The sequence below is a fragment of the Camelus ferus genome, chromosome X, assembly GCF_009834535.1.
Source record: "Camelus ferus isolate YT-003-E chromosome X, BCGSAC_Cfer_1.0, whole genome shotgun sequence".
Lineage (NCBI taxonomy): Eukaryota > Metazoa > Chordata > Mammalia > Artiodactyla > Camelidae > Camelus > Camelus ferus.
The window spans coordinates 39,269,044-39,292,388 of record NC_045732.1 but is presented as its reverse complement, the minus strand read 5'-3'; the positions used below and the strand labels follow the sequence as shown (position 1 = coordinate 39,292,388).

Here is a 23,345-nt window from a genome sequence, read left to right as displayed (position 1 = left end):
GCACTCCACCACTGAGCGATACCCTCCCCTGCTTCCCCTAAGAAATTTTAATTCAAAAGATCAAAGGCCTTTTAACTGGTATCTCAGGTGATTCTAGGCCACACTCTGAGAAACAATGGTCTGAAGGGCTTGCCTGCCAGCAGTTTGGTCTGTTAAAGAAAGCTTTCTTGACCAAGGGATGGGCTGACCCAAAGAAACTCAGCAGAACTGGGAGGTTTTGTTTCACAAAACAGCAGGGCCAGATGGTTTCAGGAGTGAATTCTAGCAAATCTCTAAGGAACAGATAATTCTAATGTTTTTAGGGTTCCAGACCATAGACAAAGAAGAAAATATAATTCTGTTAAGCCAAGATAGCACTGAAATCAAGCCTAGCAAAAATAACACACAAAATAAAACTGCAGACCCTTCTCACCCATGAATATCAATGTAAAAATCCAAAATAAAATATTGGCAAACCAAATCCAGCATCATACTAAAAGAATAAATTACTCCCACCAACTGGGGTTTATAGTAAGAATGCAAGGGTGGTTCAGTGCACAGGAAATTATTAGTCTGATACAAGATATTAATAGAGCCAAAGAAAAAAATCACATGCCTATTTTTGTAGATCATGTAATAGCATTCAATAAATTCAACAACTACTCAATAGTTATTTTTTTTTAATGAGCTGGGTGTTATCTGATCTACCAAACCATAAACTTGGACATGCATCACGGTTTTCAACTATAAAACAGAAGTGGAATATGTAAAACCAGGCTGCAGCATTTCAGGAAAGCAAGAGAAAACTGTACAAGCAGGTGGCTTAGACTCCCACGGCACCTACTCTTACTGCTACTCTGCCTCGCGTTCAGTTACACCTGTGGCCTCGTGGCCTCCGTTCTCAATGATCTGCTGGGTCTGCTTCCCAACTGGGAGTGCATGGCATGCTGGCACGAGCCAGAAGTGGATAATGGCTGCACAACAGCCCCATTCAGGAGTGGCCCTGAGAATGGTGATGAAGGCAAATCCTCCCAGGAGGTAGACTTTTGGTTGTTTACTTTGTCAGGATTGAGATGGCCAGGTGACTGGATCCACACTGGCTCATGGGCAATGACAACTGAGTTATCCAAGTGGTCAAGGACTTGGAAGGAACAAGATTGGAAAATTGGTGACAAGGACGTCCTTAGGGCAGGTATATGGATGGACCTCTGGGACTAAGCCCAAAATATGATGCCCACCGGAGGGCATCTACTGCAGAGGAGGCTCGTGATAATTAGGTGGACCAGATGATCCATCCCTGGATGTCAGCCAGCCTCTTCCTCTAGCTACCCTGCTGATGACTCGGTGATCTTGTGAACTCAGTGATCTAGAATCCACAACACAGGCAGCAGAGGCCAACTATGAGTCTTTGATATGGCACCATTCCCTGAGGGGTCCAGGCTTATAAAGCAGACATGAATGGGACGTGATGTCTGGAGTCAGCCTGACCCAGCTGAGCCCAACTTAGATAGGCTGAACTACAACCAACCCACAGACCTGTGAGCAAAAAGTAAAGTGTTTGCTCTATTAAGCCATTGAGGTTATGGTGCTGTTTGTTATGCAGCAGAAACCTAATATAGTCTTTTTATTAATCCTCATTGAATTATCCTAATTTGATTATGCCATCTGTTTCCTTTAGAACCCTGATTGAATCATTGCCTTTTTGCAGATGACTCACGACTATATGGATCTCCAGTTCAGACTTCTCCTTTCAGTCCAAGACCCATATACAGTCAGTGGTCTGCTTGATATCTCCTTGTGGATATCACAAAGATACCTGAAGCTCAACACTCATTCCTCTATCACAAACCTGGTCCTCCATTTCACTCAACAGCACCACCCACTGAAGAAACCTAGGAACTCTCCTTGACACCCACCTCCTTGTCACCCTTATACTCAAACCATCACCAAGTCATGTTAACTTAACCTCCTAAATCTCTCTCACATTTGTTCCCTTCGCTTTACCACAACCATCAGCACCACCCTAGCCTAAACCACCAGTATCTCTTACCTAAAATAACCTCCCAAATCTTGGCAATTAACTGCTCATTGATAGATAAATGGATAAAGAATATGTGAGATATATAGATATAGATATAAAATGGACTATTACTCGGCCATAAAAAAGGATGAAATCTAGCTTTTCACAACAACATGGATGGACCTAGAGGGTATTAGGCTAAGTGAAATAAGTCAGACAGAGAAAGACAAATACTGTATGATTTCCCTTATATGTGGAATCTAAAAAACAAAACAAATGAACACACAAAACAGAAACAGAGTCATAGATACAGAGAACAAACAGGTAGTTGCCGAGCAGAGGACAGTGGGGGGAAGAGGGAAATAGATGAGGGAGAACAAGAGATACAAGCTTCCAGTTACAAAATAAATGAGCCATGGGTATGAAATGTACAGTAGGGGGGGAACAGTCAATAATTATGTAATATCTTTGTGTGGTAACAGATGGTAACTAGACTTCTCATGGTGAACATTTGAAATGTATTGAAATATCTAATAATGATATTGTTCACCAGGAACTAACACAATGTTGTAGGTCAATTATACTTCAAACACAGATAAAAAAAAACAAACAAATTCACAGAAGAAGAGATCAGACTTGTGGTTACCAGAGGCGGGGAGGTGGAGGGAAGGGGAACTGGATGAAGGCAGTCAAAAGGTACAAACTTCTAGTTATAAGATAAATAAATACTAGGGATGAAATGTACAACATGAGTAATGTAATTAACACTGCTATATGTTGTATATGGACGTCGTTAAGAGAGTAAATGCTGAGTTCTCATCAAAAGGAAAATTTTTTTTCCTCTGTTTATTTTGTATCTATATCAGATGATGGATATTCACTAAACTTGTGATAATCATTTTATGATGTATGTAAGTCAGATCATTATGCTGTGCACCTTAAACTTATATAGTGTTGTATGTCAATTACATCTCAATAAAACTGGGGGGCAAAAGAAGACAGCATTATAAAGCTGTCATTTCTCTCCAATGCAATATTTAATTGGATCTCTATTTAATAGTTTCTCAATAAAAATGTCACCTGAGTTTTATTTTAATACAGAAGAACTGATTGTAAAGATCTAATAAAAATAAATAAAATAAAATAACTTCCCAACTGGCCCCTCTCTAGTTGGTTCTCCATACAGCATTCAAAATGCTCTTTTTGAAAAGTCAATTTCAATCACCCATGCCCCACTTGAAGACCCTTAATGGTTTCCCATTGCTTTTAGGAAAAAGAAGGGAATATTTAACACAGGCCTCAAGGCTCCATGTGGTGTAGCCTCCCCTGGGCTACTTCATCTCCCCAGCCTGCTCTCTATATTCGCTATAAAAGGTCACATGTCCTTCTTTATTTGCTATGCACCATCTTACCCCTTTTGGTTCCCTCTCCCTATAAAGCCCTTTCTCCCCTCTCAGCCTTATTAACACCTACTCATGCTTCACATCTCAGCCCAAGCATCACCTCTTCAAGGAAGCCCTCTCTGATTTCCCTAAGCCTGGCTCATAGCATGGTATATTTTAAATTTGTGTGATTACTCGATTAATATTGGTCACCTCTCCCCTCTCCCCCTGCCTGACCTACTATAATGTGATTTTCAAGACGGCAGAGGCTATGCCTGGTTTTGGTCATCACTCTATTCCCAGAACAGAATCTGGCACACCCTAGGCACTTGGCACCTATTTATTAAATTACTAACTCAGTGAATCAGGTGTTGAGTGGAAACATCTCTATGGTTCATGTCAGCTCTAACCTTCTGGGCTTCCTTTTCAGATTCTGCCTATAGAGGGGTGATGGGGGAACTGGCCAAGTAGGGCAAATTAGCAGCCTCCATGCACTCAAAGTCATTGGTTAGAACTCTAAGAAACCCTTTTTCTACTTCAAAGATGCTGTTAAGAACAACGTGGCAGGCGCCAGCCCTTCACTGGCCAGACAAGTCTCAAGAAGTGCTTGACACAGGCCAGAAAACCAAATGCCAGAAATCCTGGAACAGAGCCTTTTGCCAGGAGGTTCCCTGCCTTGTTGAGCTAAGCTGAGAGAGAGAGAAACAACTCTAAATGTCACCGATTAATCACCAAGGGTGATGCTCAACCATTCCAGCTGCTCCTGCTGCTGCTGCTTCTTGTCTAGTCTTCACCCCCTCTCGACCCCGCCCCTTCCAGAAAGACATCAAGTAACTGCTGTCTCGAAACCTTCTCAGATGGTTGGCTTGGCTAATGCCCAAATATTTCTTGTCCCAAACAGAGGTGCTGGGGAAGAAGAGAGGGATAAGTTACTCTTCTAGCTCTTGCATTGTCTGCTTCTGTTATTCTAAATTCTGAAGATTCCTTTTCCCTTATAAAGAATGAACTAATGAAACATTGACGGCATAACTTGGACTCCATCCAGGGGAAAGAGCTAGGGAATTCCATGTACACGAGTCATCCTGTCACCAGGGGTAGAGGCGGTTCTTCAGTCCTTATCCCATGGCAAGGACAAACCCTCTCTCAAGGTCAGATAATGTTCTGAATCCATACGTACCAGGCAGCCAGCCACTTCTAACAAAGCTTCTCCAGAGGCCTGAAGGAGGGCTCAGCTGAGGGGCCTGGATAATTTGACCCTTAGAACGGGATGTTGGTATGCTTGTGAATTAAAAAGCCAACATCCTGTGTGAGGCAGGAAAGACAAGTGAGTACACGGCTGGGTTCTGAATTTGGCTGGTAGAAAAGGAGTGTCTATTCAGAAGCTGGAATACTATACAGCACTTAAAATGACTGACCCAGAGCCACACTCTCAATGGATTAATTTTTAAAACATAATTTTGGAGGGAAAAAGCAAGTTGCAGAAGGATACACAGAGTGCGTGACCATTTATAAAATGTTAACATGCAAAAATATATAAACCATTTAGTTTAAATATATATATATCCCTAATGAATTATAATAGGATATAACTTATATAGGGTTTATAATATGTGTGTGTGTGTGTATATATGTGTGTGTGTGTGTGTGTGTGTGATATAGATGTAAGAAAACTATAAAAATACACGTGGAAATGATGACTTCAAATTTGGGGTTGTCTTGGGGCTAGAGAGGATGAGAATGAGAAGGGGTACCCAGAGGGCTCCAACTCTATCAGAAACGTTTTATACCTTAAGCTGAGTGTTTGTTATATGGTTCTGTACACCTTTTGTAGATCTGAAATATTCCATAATGATTTTTTAAAAGCAGAAAGAAAAGGTTAGGTTTCAGGGGGCTTGAGGACAAAGTTAAACCACCGACTTGTACATGGACTGGGATGTTCCCTCCATGATGACCGCCCAAGTTACCAGCATCCCATGAGCCAAATCACCACCGGGTCCAGGGACTTTCCTCTTGATTGCAGCTGAAGCTATAAATATTCCCACTTCCGCCCCTGTCTCACTGCTGGGCCCGCCCCCACTCCTTTTCCCTGCTTCTTTCTGTCACTGCTGGGAAGCCCCTGCCTCAGCTTCTGGACATCTTCCAACTCCTCTTCCTGCCCTGCGCACTCCAATCCCCCAAGCTTGTAGGAAGCCCCACTTCCAACTGCACAGGAAGGAAAGAAAGCAGCTGTGTTTCTGTTCTCCCAAGTGGGAACTTAGAGTGGATTTTCACCAGGAAATAACACTACCTGATAAATGGTTTCTAATCATTATTAATACTAGAGTCCCACTTCGTCATGGGGCACATGTGCTCCAGTGGTCTACTTGGGAACCAAAGTCACTGAGAACGAGCTGTTCTGAATTCTAAGACAGATTTTCCAACCAACTTTTGGAATGACACCAATTTTTTAAGTTGTCAGTTCCCTATAAAGTCCTAGGGGGCCAGGCTAAGTTTTCCTTTGCTATAAGGGAATGAATCCAAGGAACTGAGGTTTGCTGATGGGTTTAGTAAGATGGGGAACTTCAGGGGAACTCCAAAAGAATTTCCTGGGAAACAAAATGACATCGTGGCTCACCTGCCCAGCTGCCTGAGTTCTTCACCCATGCTTCTACTGAAAAAGCTTCTTTCTCTCTGCAGCCCCACATTTTAAACATGAACAGTCCAATAACAAACTCCAGTGAGAAGATCTGATAATTTGTCACACAATGCAATTTCTAATTGCTTGAATAATACTGCACAATGGAATCATTTCCTACCCAGTAAAAATGATTTCTTTTTGCCTGCGTGATAATATCCTGTTGAAATATAATGCTGTTCCAGACAGTGACTACATAATGTCTGGAGTCCCCCCCCACCGCCGCCGCAATATAACCTTTAAATGCTAAGCATTAGGAACAAGGCAGTAGCAAGTGATAAAACATGTTCCCAAATGAAGAGAAGAATTCTCTGCGTCTATGTTGGAATCTTCTAATTACCCAATGTCCTTGGATAAAATAGTGAGTCAATAAATTTACAATGTACAGACAGTCTTTGCTCTGTTCCTTTAGAGAAGCTCAGTTGTGTGACAAGAATGAAAATAGATTTTTCCATAAAGCTGGTATGCAATATAACATCTGTATTTGGACAGGCACCCATGCCACGCTGTTAATTTTAATGCACCAATTTAATCCTCGTTATGTGCATCGCTGGACCCATAAAAGCAGCTTTCTCTTTAGCAAATGAAATTGCAAGACATTTCTTGTCCAGTGACCTATGGTGCCCATAGGTGTACAGAGCTTTGGGTGCTCTTCAGGAATACGGAAGAAAGAGAAGATGTGGTCCCTGTTTCTCAACTCGAGGAGTAAGGAGTTTAGAACACAGGCAATTCTGAGATGTTCAGAGCAGAAAGGAGCCATATATCACAAAGACGAGAAAAGGGTGGCCTAGAGAGGGAAAATGGCCTTCCCAAGCTTACAAAGCCATGGGATGGAATTGTTCAGGTGAAAACCAGGTGTCCAGAACCAGGGCCCTAATGCTCCCTCTTTAATACCAGACCTTCACAACACCCATAATGAGATGGGGCCAACGCTGTGCTCGATTCGAATGTTTCTGTAGGTCAAGCGGTGTTCCTGGGCATGTGGCTTCCTCCGTGAGACTCAGGGGAGATGCCTTTGCTGGGTCCCTCTGACTGTAGGTCTTCTGATACGGACTATCCACTGCTTCTCCATCTGCCACTCCCCTTTTGGCCCCCAACTCTGGGAGGGAGGTGAGACAGTGGAGGTGGGGGCGCTCTGTCCAGACTTTCAATGTTGATGCCACATTCTAAGAAGTCTTCTTGGGCAAGACTTCAGACTGCTCCAGACATGACAAATACCTGATGTGACCCTGAAACCCCACTCCTAGGCACATCTGCATGTCAGATATGTGTATATTATCTGCTTACCAAAAGACACGTGCTAGAGTGTCCTTAACTGTTCATAGTAGCCCCAAATTGGAAACTACTCAAATGCCTATCACCCATAGAATGGATGCATACCTTGTGAAATATTTATACAACGGGATGCTATACAGCAGTGAGGATAGCTAGAACCATGTACAGCAATACGATGCACCTCATAAATATAATGCTGAGCAACTAAAGCCAGGCACTAAAGGGTACATGGTGTCTGATTCCATTTATATGAAGAACAAAAAGAGGCAAAGTGAATCTATGCTCTCAGAGGTCAGAAAAGTAATTTTACTTGAGGGGTAATAGCAGTGACTAAAATGGGGTCCAAGGACTTTATGGGATGCTGGTAATTCATGTTCTGGTTTCATGGCGATGTTCAGTTTGTGAAAACTCCTCAAGTTGTAAACCTATTTGTGCACATTTTAATACATATCTTATATTTCCCAAAAGGTTAACAAAAGAAGACTCCTGCCTGACTCTTTCTCCCCCATGACTCCCACACGTGGGCATGCTGCCTAATTTCAGTGCAGCCCGTCTCTCCCACTGCCATAGGCTGTTTTCAACTCAGGTTCTAGTCCTGCCTCCCCAGCCACAGGGAACACACAGCAACATCTTTAAGGAGCCTCATTAATGCCTCCTCTCATGAAGCTCGAAGTTAGAGGGCAGCTCTCTCCTTCCTCCCATCCCAGGGGTGGGAATACTCATAGCCTGGCAATAGTCTTCTCCAAAAAAATCCTCTGCACAAATCCTCCTTCTCTCTCCCTCTCTTGATCCCTTTATAATCAAAATTGTTGCGGGCATTCGAGATTCTCAAAGCATGTCTTTCGTAAAGTCTGCCTCTGTGCGCCTGTCCACACTCATTTTGAAATATAATGTCTTTCATAGTGGTGCAAACCAGCATCAAGATGGTCCCATTTTAATATCTTGTTATGTAGGTAAATAATAAATCCATCCACAATAATGACTTAATTTATTCACATAGTGCTTGGAGTTTATAAAGATAATGCAGATCTATTACTTTGCTTAATTTTCACAGCAACCCTCTGAGGTATATGTTTTCATTACTTTCATGTTACATGTGAGAGCATATATCCTTTTAAAGCCTTGTGCTGGGCATTTCACATGGCTATTTTATTTGATTTTCACAAGAACCATCAGAAGTAGATATTATCATCCAAGGTCCAGAGAGATAAAATAACCTAACTCAATAACTTAACTCCAAATCAAGTAGTAGCTTTGGTGAGGTGACCTGCCTTGCCTGAGGTCACACATGAGGACTCTGGGATCCCAGGCTAGGTGTTCTGACTCCAGATTTGTTCTCACCCCCTCTCCCCCATCAAGGGAAGACCAAGGTGGGAATGTACCAAAGCAGAGAGAGAAGAATCTGGGAAATGTCTACCTGCTGTCCTAGAATGAGAGCTTTGGAAGAGACAAGTTTGGGTTTGAATGGCAAACCTACTGCTTGATTTGAGTTAGGTTATTTCATCTCTCTGGTCTTTGTGATGATAGCCATTCTGACAGGTACGAGGTGATAGCTCACTGTGGTTTTGATTTGCATTTCTCTGATGATTAACGATGTTGAGCATCTTTTTATATGCCTGTTGACCATCTGTATGTCTTTTTTGGAAAAATGTCCATTCAGGTCTCCTGCCCATTTTTTTTTAATTGAAGTATAGTTGATTTACAATGTTGTGTTAGTTTCTGATGTATAGCATAGTGATTCAGTTATACACATATGTTCTTTTTCATACTCTTTTCATTATAGGCATCTGCCCATTTTTTAATCAAGTTGTTTGGTTTTTTGATGTTCAATTGTGTAAACTAATTATGTATTTTGCATATTAACCCCTTATTAATTATATCATTTGCAAATATTTTCTCCTATTCAGTAGGTTGTCTTTTTGATTTGTTGATAATTTCCTTCGCTGCGCAAAAACTTTTAAGCTTAATTAGGTCCCATTTGTTTATTTTTGCTTTTGTTTCCTTTGCCTTAGGAGACAGATCAAAAAAAATGTTGCTACGATTTATGTCAAAGAGTGTTCTGCCTATGTTTTCTTATTCCACTCCTGGGCATATATCCAAAGAAAATGAAAATACTAATTTGAAAAGATACATGCAACCCAATGTTCATAGCAGCATTATTTACAATTGCCAAGATATGGAAGCAATCTAAGTGTCCATCAACAGATGAATGGAGAGAGAAGATGTGGTATATATACAATAAAATACTATTCTGTCATAAAAATGAATAAAATTCTGCCATTTGCAACAACATGGATAGACCTGGAGGGTATTATGCTATGTGAAATAAGTCAGACAGAGAAAGACATATACTATATGATATCACTTATATGTAGGATCTGAAAAATACAACAAACTGATGAATATAACAAAACAGAAACAGACTCACAGTTATAGAGAATAAGCTAGTGGTTACCAGTGGCGAGAGGGAAGGGGGCAGAGAAAGACAGGGGTAGGGTATTAGGAGGTACAAACTATCACATATAAAATAAATAAGCTATAAGGATACATTGTGCAATGCAGGGAATATAGCCAATATTTTATAATAACTAACAATGGAGCATAATCTTTAAAAATTATGAATCACTATGTTGTACACCTGAAACTTACATAATGTTGTCAATCAGCTATAACTTAAAATTTTAAAAAAGGAAAAAAAAAGAGAGGAAGGTTCTATGTAGCTGATATGGCTTGTGGTGGTGCATTGGGCAGAGTGAGATTATAAAGTGTGGCCCCTCATCAAGTCAGGGCAGAATTTATTCCTCCATAACACTTTGGTCTGTTTAGTACTTGGAATGAACAGTTTAACCCAAATTGCAAAACTAGGCTGCAGTCCAAGTTCTAGTACCCAGTAGCCAGGTGTCTGGAGTAAGGGAGGTAGGTAAATTGAAAGAACCTGAAACCACAGATAAGGCTTTTCATGTCAGAAGTTGGAAATTATTCTATGACAGAATCAGGAAAACCAGCCAACGGATTCTCCCCACCTTTATCTCCTTTTAAGCATATCCAGCGTTTTTTCGTATTTGCAGTAGTTCAGAATATCCCAATAGAGCAGACACTGTTGGTTATCTACTCAAATCCATTTCTGCTTCTGGAATCATCTTCTATGGCCAAGTGTTCAAGGAAAGTAATCTCCACCCCCTACTCCCAGACAATTAGGGTGACTTCATTACTTTTATCTGCGGTGGGGTTAGGCATAGGTATAAGATCCAAACTTGGCCAATGAAATCTGAGGGGAAGTCTCCTAGGGAGAATTCTGGGAAAGTTTTGCTCATTCTTAGAAAGGAACACAAGACAGGAAACATCTCCACTTTTTTTGCTACCCCACTCTATGCTATTTTGTAAGGATGTGATGCCTGAAGCTGCTGCAGCCATCTTGTGATCATGAGCACAAATGTGAAGAGAAAACCCAACATACTAAAAATAGGGAAATAGGAATTTAAAAAAAATAACACCTGAGTCCTTGGTAATATTCCACCACTGAATTAGGCAACTCTGGAACCACCTACCTCCAGACATATTATATGAATTAACAAATGCCATTATTTTAAAGTCAGTTTTACCCAAGTATTCTCTCCTTGCAACCAAAAGTATTCTAACCAAAACAGCCAACAGTTTAGTACCATATCGTTCTTTATAACATGACTAATACTCATTTATTAGATGACGTAGCCGAACAGGTACCAATCAGAGGAGAGAGAACACAGGGTTCTAGTGCAGGAAAAGACAAATCAGGTACTAGACACAGAGTGAATAGGTGACCAAAAAGGGATGAAAAGATGGAGGGAATGCTCTTCACCAAATTGTAGATGGAGTTAAAAGTAAGCTATACGTGCCTAAATGTCCATCAACAGATGACTGGATAAAGAAGATATGGTATATTTATACAATGGAATACTACTCAGCCATAAAAACTGACAACATAACGCATTTGCAGCAACATGGATGATCCTGGAGAATGGCATTCTAAGTGAGTAAGCCAGAAAGAGAAAGGAAAATACTATATGAGATCGCTCATATGTGGAATCTAAAAACAAAAACAAAGACGAAGCATAAATACAAAACAGAAATAGACTCACAGACATAGAATATAAACTTGTGGTTGCCAAGGGGGCGGGGGGTGGGAAGGGATAGACTGGGATCTCAAAATTGTAGAATAGATAAACAAGATTATACTGTATAGCACAGGGAAATATATACAAGATCTTACGGTAGCTCACAGAGAAAAAAATGTGACAATGAATATATACATGTTCATGTATAACTGAAAAATTGTGCTCTACACTGGAATTTGACACAACATTGTAAAATGATTATAAATCAATAAAAAAATGTTAAAAAAAAAAGTAAGCTATACATATGCTACTGCAAAGGAAGTTACCTGCAATGCATTTCTCCTCACACGAATTGAATGTATATTCTGTGCGTTAGACTTTCCACATGAGAAGTTATACTCTTGCAAAGTGCAACCTCAAACTAGGGGAAGAAAAAAAAAAAAGCTAAGCATTAAAGAACAATAGACAATGTTATGTTTCTTATATTTAGTATTACTGAAATTATCTATTTGGTTTTCCTTTCTTTTTTTCCGCCCTCTTTCATGGACCAGATAGGTAGGGGTGAATAGTTTTTAAAGACGTTTAGATTTGTTGGATGATCACTGTGCCAGATACTGAGCTAAGGGGTCTGTAAATATTGTCTATTTTATTTCTTTATTATTTAATGCAGGTGCTGGGGATTGAACCCAGGACCTCGTGCGTGCTAAGCACGCGCTCTACCACTGAGCTCTACCCTCCCCACAATGCTGTCTATTTTAATCCTTATGGCAACTGTGGCTGATACCGATAGCTGCCTACATAATATCCATTTTGCTCTTTTTCCTTACACCTCTCGCGATGCTTGGGCGAGCAGGCAGCTCCTCTGGCTCCCCCTGGGCAGTGGAGGGGATACTCATAGCATGAAAATAGCCCTGTCCAAAGAATTTTCGTCACAAATCCCCCTTCTTCATGTGGCTCTGGTTATGTTCAGGGTGACAGTGTACTCAGGTAAAAAATATCACCTGTCCAGACTTCTTTGTTTGGGGAAGCCTGTGACAGAATCTTGGACAATAAGAAGGAAACAAGGTTGCTGCTTGGGCAGTCCAGGAAAGCTTTTTTTTTTTAATGTTTTTTTAAAGGATCATCAAAATATATATGTAATGTTTGTATCTGCCTCCTAGTAACGTCCAGAGAAAGGGTTTACACTACATAGATCTGGGTTTGTAAGAAAAAATTGGACTGTTTGGAACTCCATTTATCCAATTTTTCATGGCCATACATGTGGGCAGACTTACATGTGCAAATTTTGCAAGTGTCTTTAAATCTGGCAATAATTTTTAAATCCAACAATAAACAGGGCAGATCAAACTCTACCCACAGGTAACTTAATATTGGTCAACACAGTACCTTTGCCCCTCTATTTACAACACAGAGCCAAGACACAAGGCTAAGCATGGTTTGTGAGACAATTACGCACATACATTTCATTTTATGATGTGGAATCTTTACAGTAAACAACCTGAGAGAAAGGACATTTTGGAAATAGTGCCTGGGGCTGGTATGCCATTTTAGCCATCCATAAATCTAAACTTCAATTAAGCACAACATGGTTGCTTATTTTTTTCATATCCTTTCCCCAAATTCTAGTTCTTGCTTTCTTTTCTTAGTTCTTACTTTAAATTTTATCATAAACAGATTTTAATCATAATTTAAACATATGAGGGCCTGGTTTCATTTTTTTAAAAAAACTTCATTATTTTGGGTTTTTTTTTAAACTTCATTATTTACTTTTTCAAATTGAGATATAATTATATTATATTATTATATTATAATTATATTATATTATATTAATTTCAGGTGTACCAGGAAAGCTTTTTTTTTAATTGAAGAGTCGTTGGTTTACAGTGTTTTGTTAATATCTGGTGTACATCACAGTGATTCAGTTTCATACATATATTCCTTTCAAATTCTTTTTCATTATAGGCTATTACAAGGTATTGAAAATAATTGTACAGTGAGGTCCTACTATATAGCACAGGAAAGCTTTTTAAAGGGAGGCCAACTCAGCTAGCTGGTCTCTGGCTTTTTGCCCTTTGTCCTTCACCATTCTTCCCAGAATACGGATGCGATCATCAGAGATGAAACAACAATCTAAGAGGCATAGAGACAAAAGCCAAGCATGAGTGCACCCAAAACTAGGAGGAGCCTGGGTGCTGTTGGCACTACAGAGCTATCATACTGATCCTGAGCTGCCTTCTCCTGAACTTATTCATTATGGGAGGAAAGTGTACTCCTATTTGGTTGAAGCTCTGTGGTTAAGCTTCTATTCTGTGCAGCTGAATACATGGTAACTGATAGAGTTGTATGCTAAAGTTAACCTTTCAAAAATTGGGAAATTTACCATGCACAGAATGATTAATACTCATATGTAGGATTTAGCAATAGAGTAAAAGAAGTTTCCCATTGCTTCCTTCTGGACCCTACTCCACTCTCCTCCCCCAGAGGAGAAAACCACCCAGACTTCTTGTCGCAGTATTTTTCCAAGGTTGTTGTTAATCCCTTTTAAAAATTAATCTTTTGTTCTATTTTTTTTTTTAAGGAATGAGTTCTCTCCCCCAAAGTCCATTATGACAATACACAAGATTTTTTTTTTAAAAGCAAAACTCCACAGGGACAAAGAGGTTGGGAAAGAAAACAACAACAAAATTTTAAAAGCAAGAAAGCAGATGGACAAGTAGTTACTGACCCGGCAGAAAGGAATAGGCTGACTCCTAAGTTTTGGAAGGAGGTTAGGGAGACCAAGAAGCAAGCTTATTTCTGCTCTGAAACTCCAAAAAGATTCAGGCTTTGGAGGCAACCCATACCTCTGAAAGTGGGGTGTAACTGGGGCTAGAAAACAAGAAGTTTCACTGAAAGTGGGTGTATTAATCAGGATCTAGTCAGGAGACAGATACCACTCCAATTATTTGAACAGAAGGGATTTAATATAAAGAATTATTAACGAGGCATAAAGTTATTAACTAGGTAACTGAAAGGATAAAAAGAGAACTCTAAGGTATCATGGAGGCAGTAACTATGGGAAGCCGCTACCACTCCCAGGGCTGGGGGCAGGGAAAGGAAAAAGGATGGAGTTATTAGAACCTAGAAGTTTGGAGGAGGATCCAACGGGGCTGGAACCCAGACCCCTGAGAAGGGATTGCTGCTCAGCTGGTGCTGGTGTCTCTGCTGTGGGGGTATGATGGGGCTGGTTCTGCGAGTGTTGGAAAACCTGTAGACTGACTCCTGTCACTGCAGGAACTGCTGCTGGAGTGAGGCGTTGCTGGGTGTGGCTTACGGCACTAGGAAGACAACCGGAAGTAGCTTATTCCTTCTTTTCCCAGCCTTCCAGTTTCCCTCTGTTGCCCTCTATGGGAAGAGCCTAACAAGGAACAGCTGGCAAAATCACTGTGGTTTGCAGCATCCCCAACCCAGCATCGCAAAGCCGAATACAGGAGGGCTGGGCTCAGAGCTAGGAGACAATAACATGATAACTGGAAGTGTTGGTATTAGGAGCAAGTTTAAACCCACATCTTCAACCTCAGGAAAGCAACTTCCACTGCAGCTGAATACTGAGGTATATTCTCTGGAGGGTAGAGGGTCTCTGGACTGGGGGACGTTAAGCATTGTTGAGAGTGGGATCCTATATTGAAAATAGGGATTAAGCGAAGGCTTAGTGAAGATCAGGACCTCAGCCCTCTTCTCCCAAATGACCTCCACTGAGTGTCAGACATATATTCTCCGGGCAGGAGACTGAAAGCTTCTTCTCTGAAAACCTGACAGCCCAAGACAAAAGACCGAACTATCCTGATATTTAGATTACAGTGAAATCTATAATCAGTAAACTCCACCAAGCTCTCATCTAGCCAGGTTTTTAGATTATAATCTTAAATGTGAGAAGATAGCCTAGGACTACCAGACATCTTAGGAAACTCTCTAAGGTACAAGAGAGAGGCCAAAACATTGAGAAAGAAGAACTTGGAGGAAAGTGAGACTATGCTGAGACATATCATCTTTGATGTCTAATAATTTCTGAAAATAAGAGAAGATAATGTGACCAAATAAAAATAAAACACTAAGAGAATAGGAAAGAATCCTTCGAAATTAAAAATAGGATAGCAGAAATGAAAACTCAATAGGAGGACTGGAAGTTAAAGTTGAGGAAATCTCCCAGAATATGGAGCAAAAAGTCATGTGGAAAAAGAGGAGATAAAAGATTTTTTAAAAAATCACTGGGTCAGGTGAGAAGTCTAACATGTGAAAAACATGAGTTCCAGGGTAAGAATACATGGAAAATGGAAGAGTAGAAATCAAAAAAGAGATAATTCAAGAAAATTTCTCTGAGTTGAAGGATATATTTCCTGGTTGAAAGGGTTCACTGTGTGAGTTGAGAAAAAAAACCAAAAACTAAACCATGGCACATAATCATGAAATTTTAGGATACAGGAGGCAAAGAAAATATTCTATGAGCTGCAGGGGAAAAATTAGTTACACCAGGCAGGTGCCAACCTCAGGAAACTTTGTTAGCAACCTCAACCTACTGCTCAAGTACTCTGGCAATAATTAGATGCAACTATAATAAATAGCTACCATTTGTTAACAATGATAAAGACCAAAGACCTTACAAATGTTATCTCCTTTAATTTTATAACCATCCAACAAATGAGATAATCCTATCCCCATTTTAAAGATGAGGAAATTGGAGCTCTCGGAGGTATGTCACTTGAATAAGTCCCCACAGCTGTTAAGAATTAATAACAGCAATAGCTAACATATATTTAATGCTTACTATGTGCCAGACTCCATGCTGTAACAGACATTGTTGGCTGCCTAGCAAACAGCTATCCCATCCCTCCCTTACCTGCTAACAGAATCTTCATTTTGTTCAGGTATCTCTTTCTCAGGAAAAGGGACATTTATCTCCAGCATGACTGTGCAAGTCAATCAGAGTGATCCTATTTCCCTTTGTCAGTGATCGAATTAAAGGCAGGCTGTGACCCAGTTCTCGCCAAAGATGTGGGAAGGAAAATCAGTGAGGAATTTCTGGGAAAGGTTTTCTCATTTTTAAAAAGACACAAAAGAAAGAGATGACTCTCTTCTGCTGCTGCATATGGTAGTATCTGGATGCAACACCTGGACCTGTGGCAGCCATTTTATGACCATGAAGGGGAGGAAGCCTAGGAAAGCCTGCAATTTGATGTTGGAAGTACATAAAGCTGGAAAGAACTTAAGCAATCCTGAAACTTCCCTACTTTTCAACTTCTTGTTATGCGAGATAATAAATTTTCCTTATTATTTCAGGAAAAAAATAGATACATAGAATCATGTGTCAGAATGGGTCTGAAATTCTCAACAGCAACATTTGGAACCTAGAAGACAATGGAGCCTTTAAAATGCCAAGGAAAATGAATTCCAACCTAGAATTCTGTACTTGTAAAGCAATCAATTAATGTGGGGATAAATTAAAGACATTTTCAGATATGCAAAGTCTCAAAAAATTTACCTCCCATGCACCCAACTCTCAGAAGCTACAGGAACTGCTCCATCAAAAGAAGGGACTGAACCAAGAAAGAGAAAGACACAGGGTCCAGGAAACAGGGGGTGTAATTGAAGAGAGAGGTGCTAGGAGCTCCCAGGATGAGAGTGAAAGGAAACTCTAGGACAGCAGCTGAGCCCCAAGAGTAGAGGGCAATCAATACAGATGCGAACGAGTCTCATCTCCAGGATATGTCCAGGAAAGAGTTCTTCAAGAAGATGAAACTGATGGAATACTTGATGAATTTGAACATATTGAAAGGAGATTAAGACAACAAAGAAAGACTGGGGATGGATTCATTTGAAGTGTGTAGGAAATGACACAAATTAGAAAACCAGACAACTATTAATTCTAGGAAAAAGAAAACGCTGAGCAAGCAAGGAAAAGTAATCGTGGGCTACTACATAACTTAGCCATGAATTACGCTTACATATCATAACAATGTAAAGAATGAATATTGGTTCAAACAAATTAGGATACATCTATATTGGGAGGCTGGGGGAATGGAAAGTGTGGCTGTATGTGGTAAACAAGGAGAGGGGGAGTTCGTGAAAGGGCAAACATCTTCATTTTCCAAATTGAGAATCAACAGATAATTCCTACACTGCACAAAGCAAGAGTTGTCGCCATAAGCATGTTATTTAGTGACGTGGAGGGAAATACCAAAAGAAACAGCAGGGGAGCAAATGGTTGCCTCTGGAGAGTGGGAAATTGATGTGATGGTACAGAGGACTGTTCTCTTATTAGCCTTGTAGACCTGATGGTTTAGGAGTTGGAATAACTTAAGTAAAAATAAAAACTAGATTGAAAACATAAGAAACTCTCTGAAAAATATTTTAAGAAAAGGAACCATTTATTAACTCTGAGGTACATAAGAGTTATTCAGGAAAGGAAAGAACATGAAATGTGCTCAGCTGTGAGTACCAGTTACATAATATGCTAACAATGTTCTCCTCACCTTCCAGAACCATCTATCCTTCAACACCTGCTCTATGCCCAGGAGGTGGACCTCTGTGGATCCCAATATAGGATCCCACTCTCAGTGGGCTCCTGTGCCCTTTGGCTTCCAGGTGGGTTTTGCTCCAGGAGAGCCTCAGCAGGACAACAGAGGGAGGGAGGAGGACAGGTGAGGGGTATGTATTTCCTGGCTGTCTTCCTAGCGTGGTCATCTCAGGCTGGCTCCACGCTTTCACAATGGTGCCCGCTGCGATCAGGCGGCTCTCTCTACACACAACCCTCAGCCTCCAGGTTCTTTGGGACCTAGGGATGGTCATGGAGCCCCCATAGTTCTACCAGCCCTGTCTCTAGTGGTTTCCCTATACCCTGCCCACACTTTTACAAATGGTCCCATATTAAATTCTTCTCAAATTCCCCAGTCTGAGTGTGCCACCTGGTCCTTGCTAGGACCCTGACTGATACATACAACATAATAATATAAACAATGAATATTGACTTAATAAAAAAAATTTCATGATATATTGAGAGGTAAGGAGGGGAAATATGTGCATATTTGGAGAAGGTGCATGGAAGGGAGCTAAATCCACATTTTCCATAAGAGGAAAAATGGATTATCTCTAAAAGAAAAAAACATTAAGAAATAGAAGGGTATTCATGTTATTCAGAAATATGGAAGTAAATCTCAGAAGAAATAGCAAAAAAAAAAAAAAAAACCGAGTTGAAATGAAGAGCTTTCTGATCTATTATTTGAATATCTCAGGAATAGCTTTTAACACTGTGTTCTGGGGACTGTGGTTCGAGACCCATTAGCAGGATTTGAAATTGATTTCGTATCAGTCAATCCTTTTAGTAATTAGAACAGAGTAGAAATTATCAGCCTTTTCCACAAAGAGTGAGAGTAAATATGGTTTTAAGCAGTTCAGTTTTCTATTTCTGTGTGTGTGATATCAAATGTATTTGAGTTGGGCTCAGAAAAGCTTGAAAGTCACTGTTCTAAAAGACAGAATGGTGGCTGGGGACAGGGCAGAGAAGTAAATGTCCTAACCAAATGGGGTTGGCGGGATATGTTATTCTCTGTGGACGCAGTTACATTTTGAGTGGCCGACGGGAGTAATAATTCACTGCACTTGTGCGGGGCCCTGCAGGGTCACAGTTCCACATCAGCTCTTATTTCATTCTCCCTGCACATTATAATGTTCTTGGCTCAACAGCTAATAAAGAAATAAATTCAGAGCCTCTCTGTTGGAACGATAGATTGCTTTATCCCAGAAGCCACTACCTACAAAGAAGCAGAATTGTTCGAGATGGGGCTGGGGGAACACCACAATAGGCCTCTTAAGCAAGAATAAAAATTACATCCAGTGCAGTAGGAAATGGAGTGGAAATCCAGACCTCATTGCAATTAACTGATACTTAAGGTACCAGCCAGGTGATCCAGGGCTTAAGCTAACAATTCCTAGAACGTAAAACCAAAAACACCGTCTCATAGGACTAAAGATTTAACTCTCCTTTTGTTAGAGAGATGGAAAATGAGGTCCAGACTGGGGGAATAAATGGGAAAAGTGTACTGTTTTCAATCTAGCAAAGAAGTAAGTTGAAATTAAATCTTCATGACGGTACCGTATTTATCATACCTAGTTGAAACTCTACATAATTATGGTATTCCTACTCTATTTCTTCTCTAATTTATGTAATTATATGAATATATACGTTGGGAGGAAAACGAGGCTCTAAATCCCAATTTTTCCACCAACTTGTATAAAGTGAGTAACAGGTGACAGAAGAAAACCAATCAGCGCCACACACCAGAATGTCCAGCCTTTTCTGTTCCTCAGAGTTCTAAACACAAAGGACAAGTGCAAAATTTCTGATCATGAGAATAAACCCTGATAAATGCTTTCAAGTCTCTCTCTCTATATATATATATGTATACACTTATTTATTTACTGTAACAACTAGTTGTGAATGGACCGTCAATGAAAAGGTGGCCCTTACAGAACAGCTTTTTAATTCATTGGTATATTCAGGTCTGTGTGACAGTGTGAAGGTCAAAGCAAGTCTGAGGGGATGTCCCCAGAGCTCTGGTTTCAGGAGAACATCCCTACTCCACCTGAGAATACAGAGCAGCAAGAAGCCTGCGCTCACCCATGTCATTACTTCCTCTTTCCTCAGAGTGTAACACTGGACTGAAAAGGGTGAAATGAAGGCTGCTTCTCCACCCCGCGGGCTTATATGTCCAGCAGCATGTATGGCGTGTTTCCTGTCCACTCACCTCTGCGCCAGTCGCCATAAAGAGCCAAACGAAGGAGGAGATGGGATCCTCTTCTCGAGGGGATGTCGGTCCTGTTGGGCACTCATGAGACAACGAGAGCGTGATGTCAGATGGCATCTGATAAAGACATGAGTTGTGGGGATGGAGAAATAAGTCCAGCGAGAGAGATCTGTGTCCCTGATGCCCTACTCTGGCTGGTCTGGAGGAGTCGTGCTTGCTGTGAGTGGGCTGTTGACTAGAGCAAGGCTCTTATTTTCTACAGTGGACTTGACTGGGCCACCAACTGAACCCAAGGTCCAACATGCACTTTGGAGCCCATCACTGAAACCCATCAACCTTCGAGCTGATCCGCTCAGCATCTCAAAAATCCCAGATGCCCGTCTACCTTAAGCTGCCATTTACCTCCTGATAAGCTATCAAAAGCTGGGTTACAAGAAGTGGGTGCCAGGAAAACCAAGTCCCACAGACAGCCCACAGGGCCGGCCCACCTTCTGCCTGAAACAGCCAGGCAGTGAAAGGGTAACAGAGAACCACACAGCCGGTAGGTGCATCAGGCAGCTTCTTTGGTGCGAACAACATCCATTCTGATCAGTTAAACCAAAAGGGATGTATTGAGGGGTCTTAGGGGACCTCACAGGATCTCCAGGGTGGTGAGAGAATCAGGCTTGTAAGCTGGAACTGTGCCACCAGACTGCTCCCGCTGCTGGGCCTGAACAGCACTGCTCACATGGCCAGTGCCGGGCACGGGACCCTCCCACTAGGACTTTGGCCACTGCTGTCCTGAAAGCTGGAAGTCTCTCCTTCAGGTTCTGCCATCCTCGCGGGAATGGAATCTGTGCCATGCCTCTGCCTTCACTCTCTTCCAAATCAAAGGGTCTCATAGGAGCCTCGTTGTATACCCACACCCTGGCTGCAAGTCAGTCTGAGAAAGCAAGTTTCTGCCTTCTGCCTCGGGAGGCAAAATGTACAAAGTCTTCCTAACATAGAAGGGATGTGCAGAGGTGCCAGGCGGCTAAAAGGCATGGGAAAAATGTTCATTTGTTAAGTGAGCCCAAGGCAGAATGTACACAGAGTTCCAGTCCCACATTGTTGACGTCTCTATGCACTGCCTCAGTGACCTTTGCGATCTGGCATTTCCCACCCATTAGAAGAACACAGTAACTCTCTTCTTGATCTTTCAAGGTCATGGGATGTTTGCGCTGGTGGGGTGACCCAAGGCGGCAGCAGCAGCAGCGAGCAAGAGCTAAAGTAGACACGCGGCTTAGGAAGTGCCTCCTGACACACACACACACACACACACACACCACCGGTGATGTTCTGCGTGTGTCACTGAGGAAAATCCCGGATCGCAATTCAGATGCTCATTTGCCCAATAAAACCACACACTAAAATAGGACTTCAGTTTCCTTTTCAAACTAGAACATAAGGTCTCCGCAAGGATTAGGGGTTGTATTAGTTTCCTGTGGCTATTTTAACGAATGACCACAAACTTGATGTCTTAAAATAACACACATTTATTCTCTCATAGTTCTGGAAGCCAGAAGTCTCAAATCAGTATCACTGGGCCAAAATCAAGATGTTGGCAGGGCCCCACTCCCTCCAGAGGCTCTAGGAGAGTCCATGCCTTGTCTCTTCCTGCTCCTGTGGCTGCCGGCATTCCTTGGCTCATGGCCACATCACTACAATTTCTGCCTCCATCTTCACATCACTCTGTGTGTGTGTGTGTGTGTGTGTGTGTGTGTGTGTGTGTGTTGTGAAATTTCCCTTTGCCTCTCCTTCTTATAAGGATAAATATGATTGCATTTAGGGCCCACCTGGATAATCTAGTATACTCTCTCCATTTCAAAATCCTTAACTTAGCTTTTGCACAGCAAAGGAAACCATCAACAAAATGTAACTGCATCCACAGAGAATAACATACCCCGCCAACCCCATTTGGTTAGGACATTTACTTCTCCGCCCTGTCCCCAGCCACTATTCTATCTTTTAGAATAGTGACTTTCAAGCTTTTTTGAGCCCAACTCAAATACATTTGATATCACACACACACACACACACACACACACACACACACATACACACACACACACAAATAGAAAACTGAACAGCTTAACAAAACCGTATTTACTCTCACTCCTTGTGGAAAATGCTGATAATTTCTACTCTGTTCTAATTACTAAAATGATTGACTGATACAAAATCAATTTCAAATCCTGCTAATGGGTCTCGAACCACCGTCCCCAAAACACAATTTTAAAAGCTATTCCTGAGATATTCAAATAATAGATCAGAAAGCTCTTCATTTCAACTCTTTTTTTTTTGCTATTTCTTCTGAGATTTACTTCCATATTTCTAAATAATATGAATACCCTTCTATTTCTTAATATTTTTTTCTTTTAGATATAATCCATTTTTCCTCTTATGGAAAATGTGGATTTAGCTCCTTTCCATGCACCTTCTCCAAATATGCACATATTTCCCCTCCTTACCTCTCATCATGAGTTTTTTTTATTAAGTCAATATTCATTGTTTATATTACCATGGTTGTATGTATCAGTCAGAGTCCTAGCAAGGACCAGGTGGCACACTCAGACTGGGGAATTTGAGAAGAGTTTAATATGGGACCATTTGTAAAAGTGTGGGCAGGGTATAGGGAAACCACTAGAGATAGGGCTGGTAGAACTATGGGGGCTCCATGACCACCTCTCGGTCCCAAAGAACAAAAAGACATCCTACTGAATGGGAGAAAATATTTGCAAAGGATATGACCAATAAGGAGCTAATATCTAACTCATATAACTCAAAATCAGAAAAATAAACAACCCGATTGAAAAATGAGCAGAAGTCCTGAATAACCATTTTTCCAAAGAAGACACACAGATGGCCAGACACATGAAAAGACACTCAATGTTGTTATTCATCAGAGAAATGCAAATTAAAACTGCAATGAGGTATCACCTCACACCTGTTAAAATGGTTATCATCACAAAAGCCACAAATAACAAATGTTGGTGAGGATGTGGAGAAAAAGGAACCCTTGTATACTGTTGGTGGCAATGTAAATTGACGCAGCCACTGTGGAAAATAGATGAAGATTTCTCAAAAAACTAAAAATAGAAACTACCATTTGAGCCAGCAATT

General features: G+C 41.0%; 1 long non-coding RNA gene across 1 annotated transcript in view; it reads right to left on the bottom strand.

Moving 5' to 3' along the window:
• Window positions 1-21,017, bottom strand: part of LOC116662228 — a 79,681-nt gene extending 58,664 nt beyond the window's left edge. The window contains exons 1-3 of the long non-coding RNA XR_004318245.1: window positions 20,932-21,017; window positions 20,205-20,321; window positions 11,751-11,845 (exon numbers count right to left, since the gene is read on the bottom strand). This is a non-coding gene — a long non-coding RNA (uncharacterized LOC116662228). The remainder of the gene's footprint in view (window positions 1-11,750; window positions 11,846-20,204; window positions 20,322-20,931) is intronic.
• Between the last annotated feature and the right edge of the window lie 2,328 nt (window positions 21,018-23,345).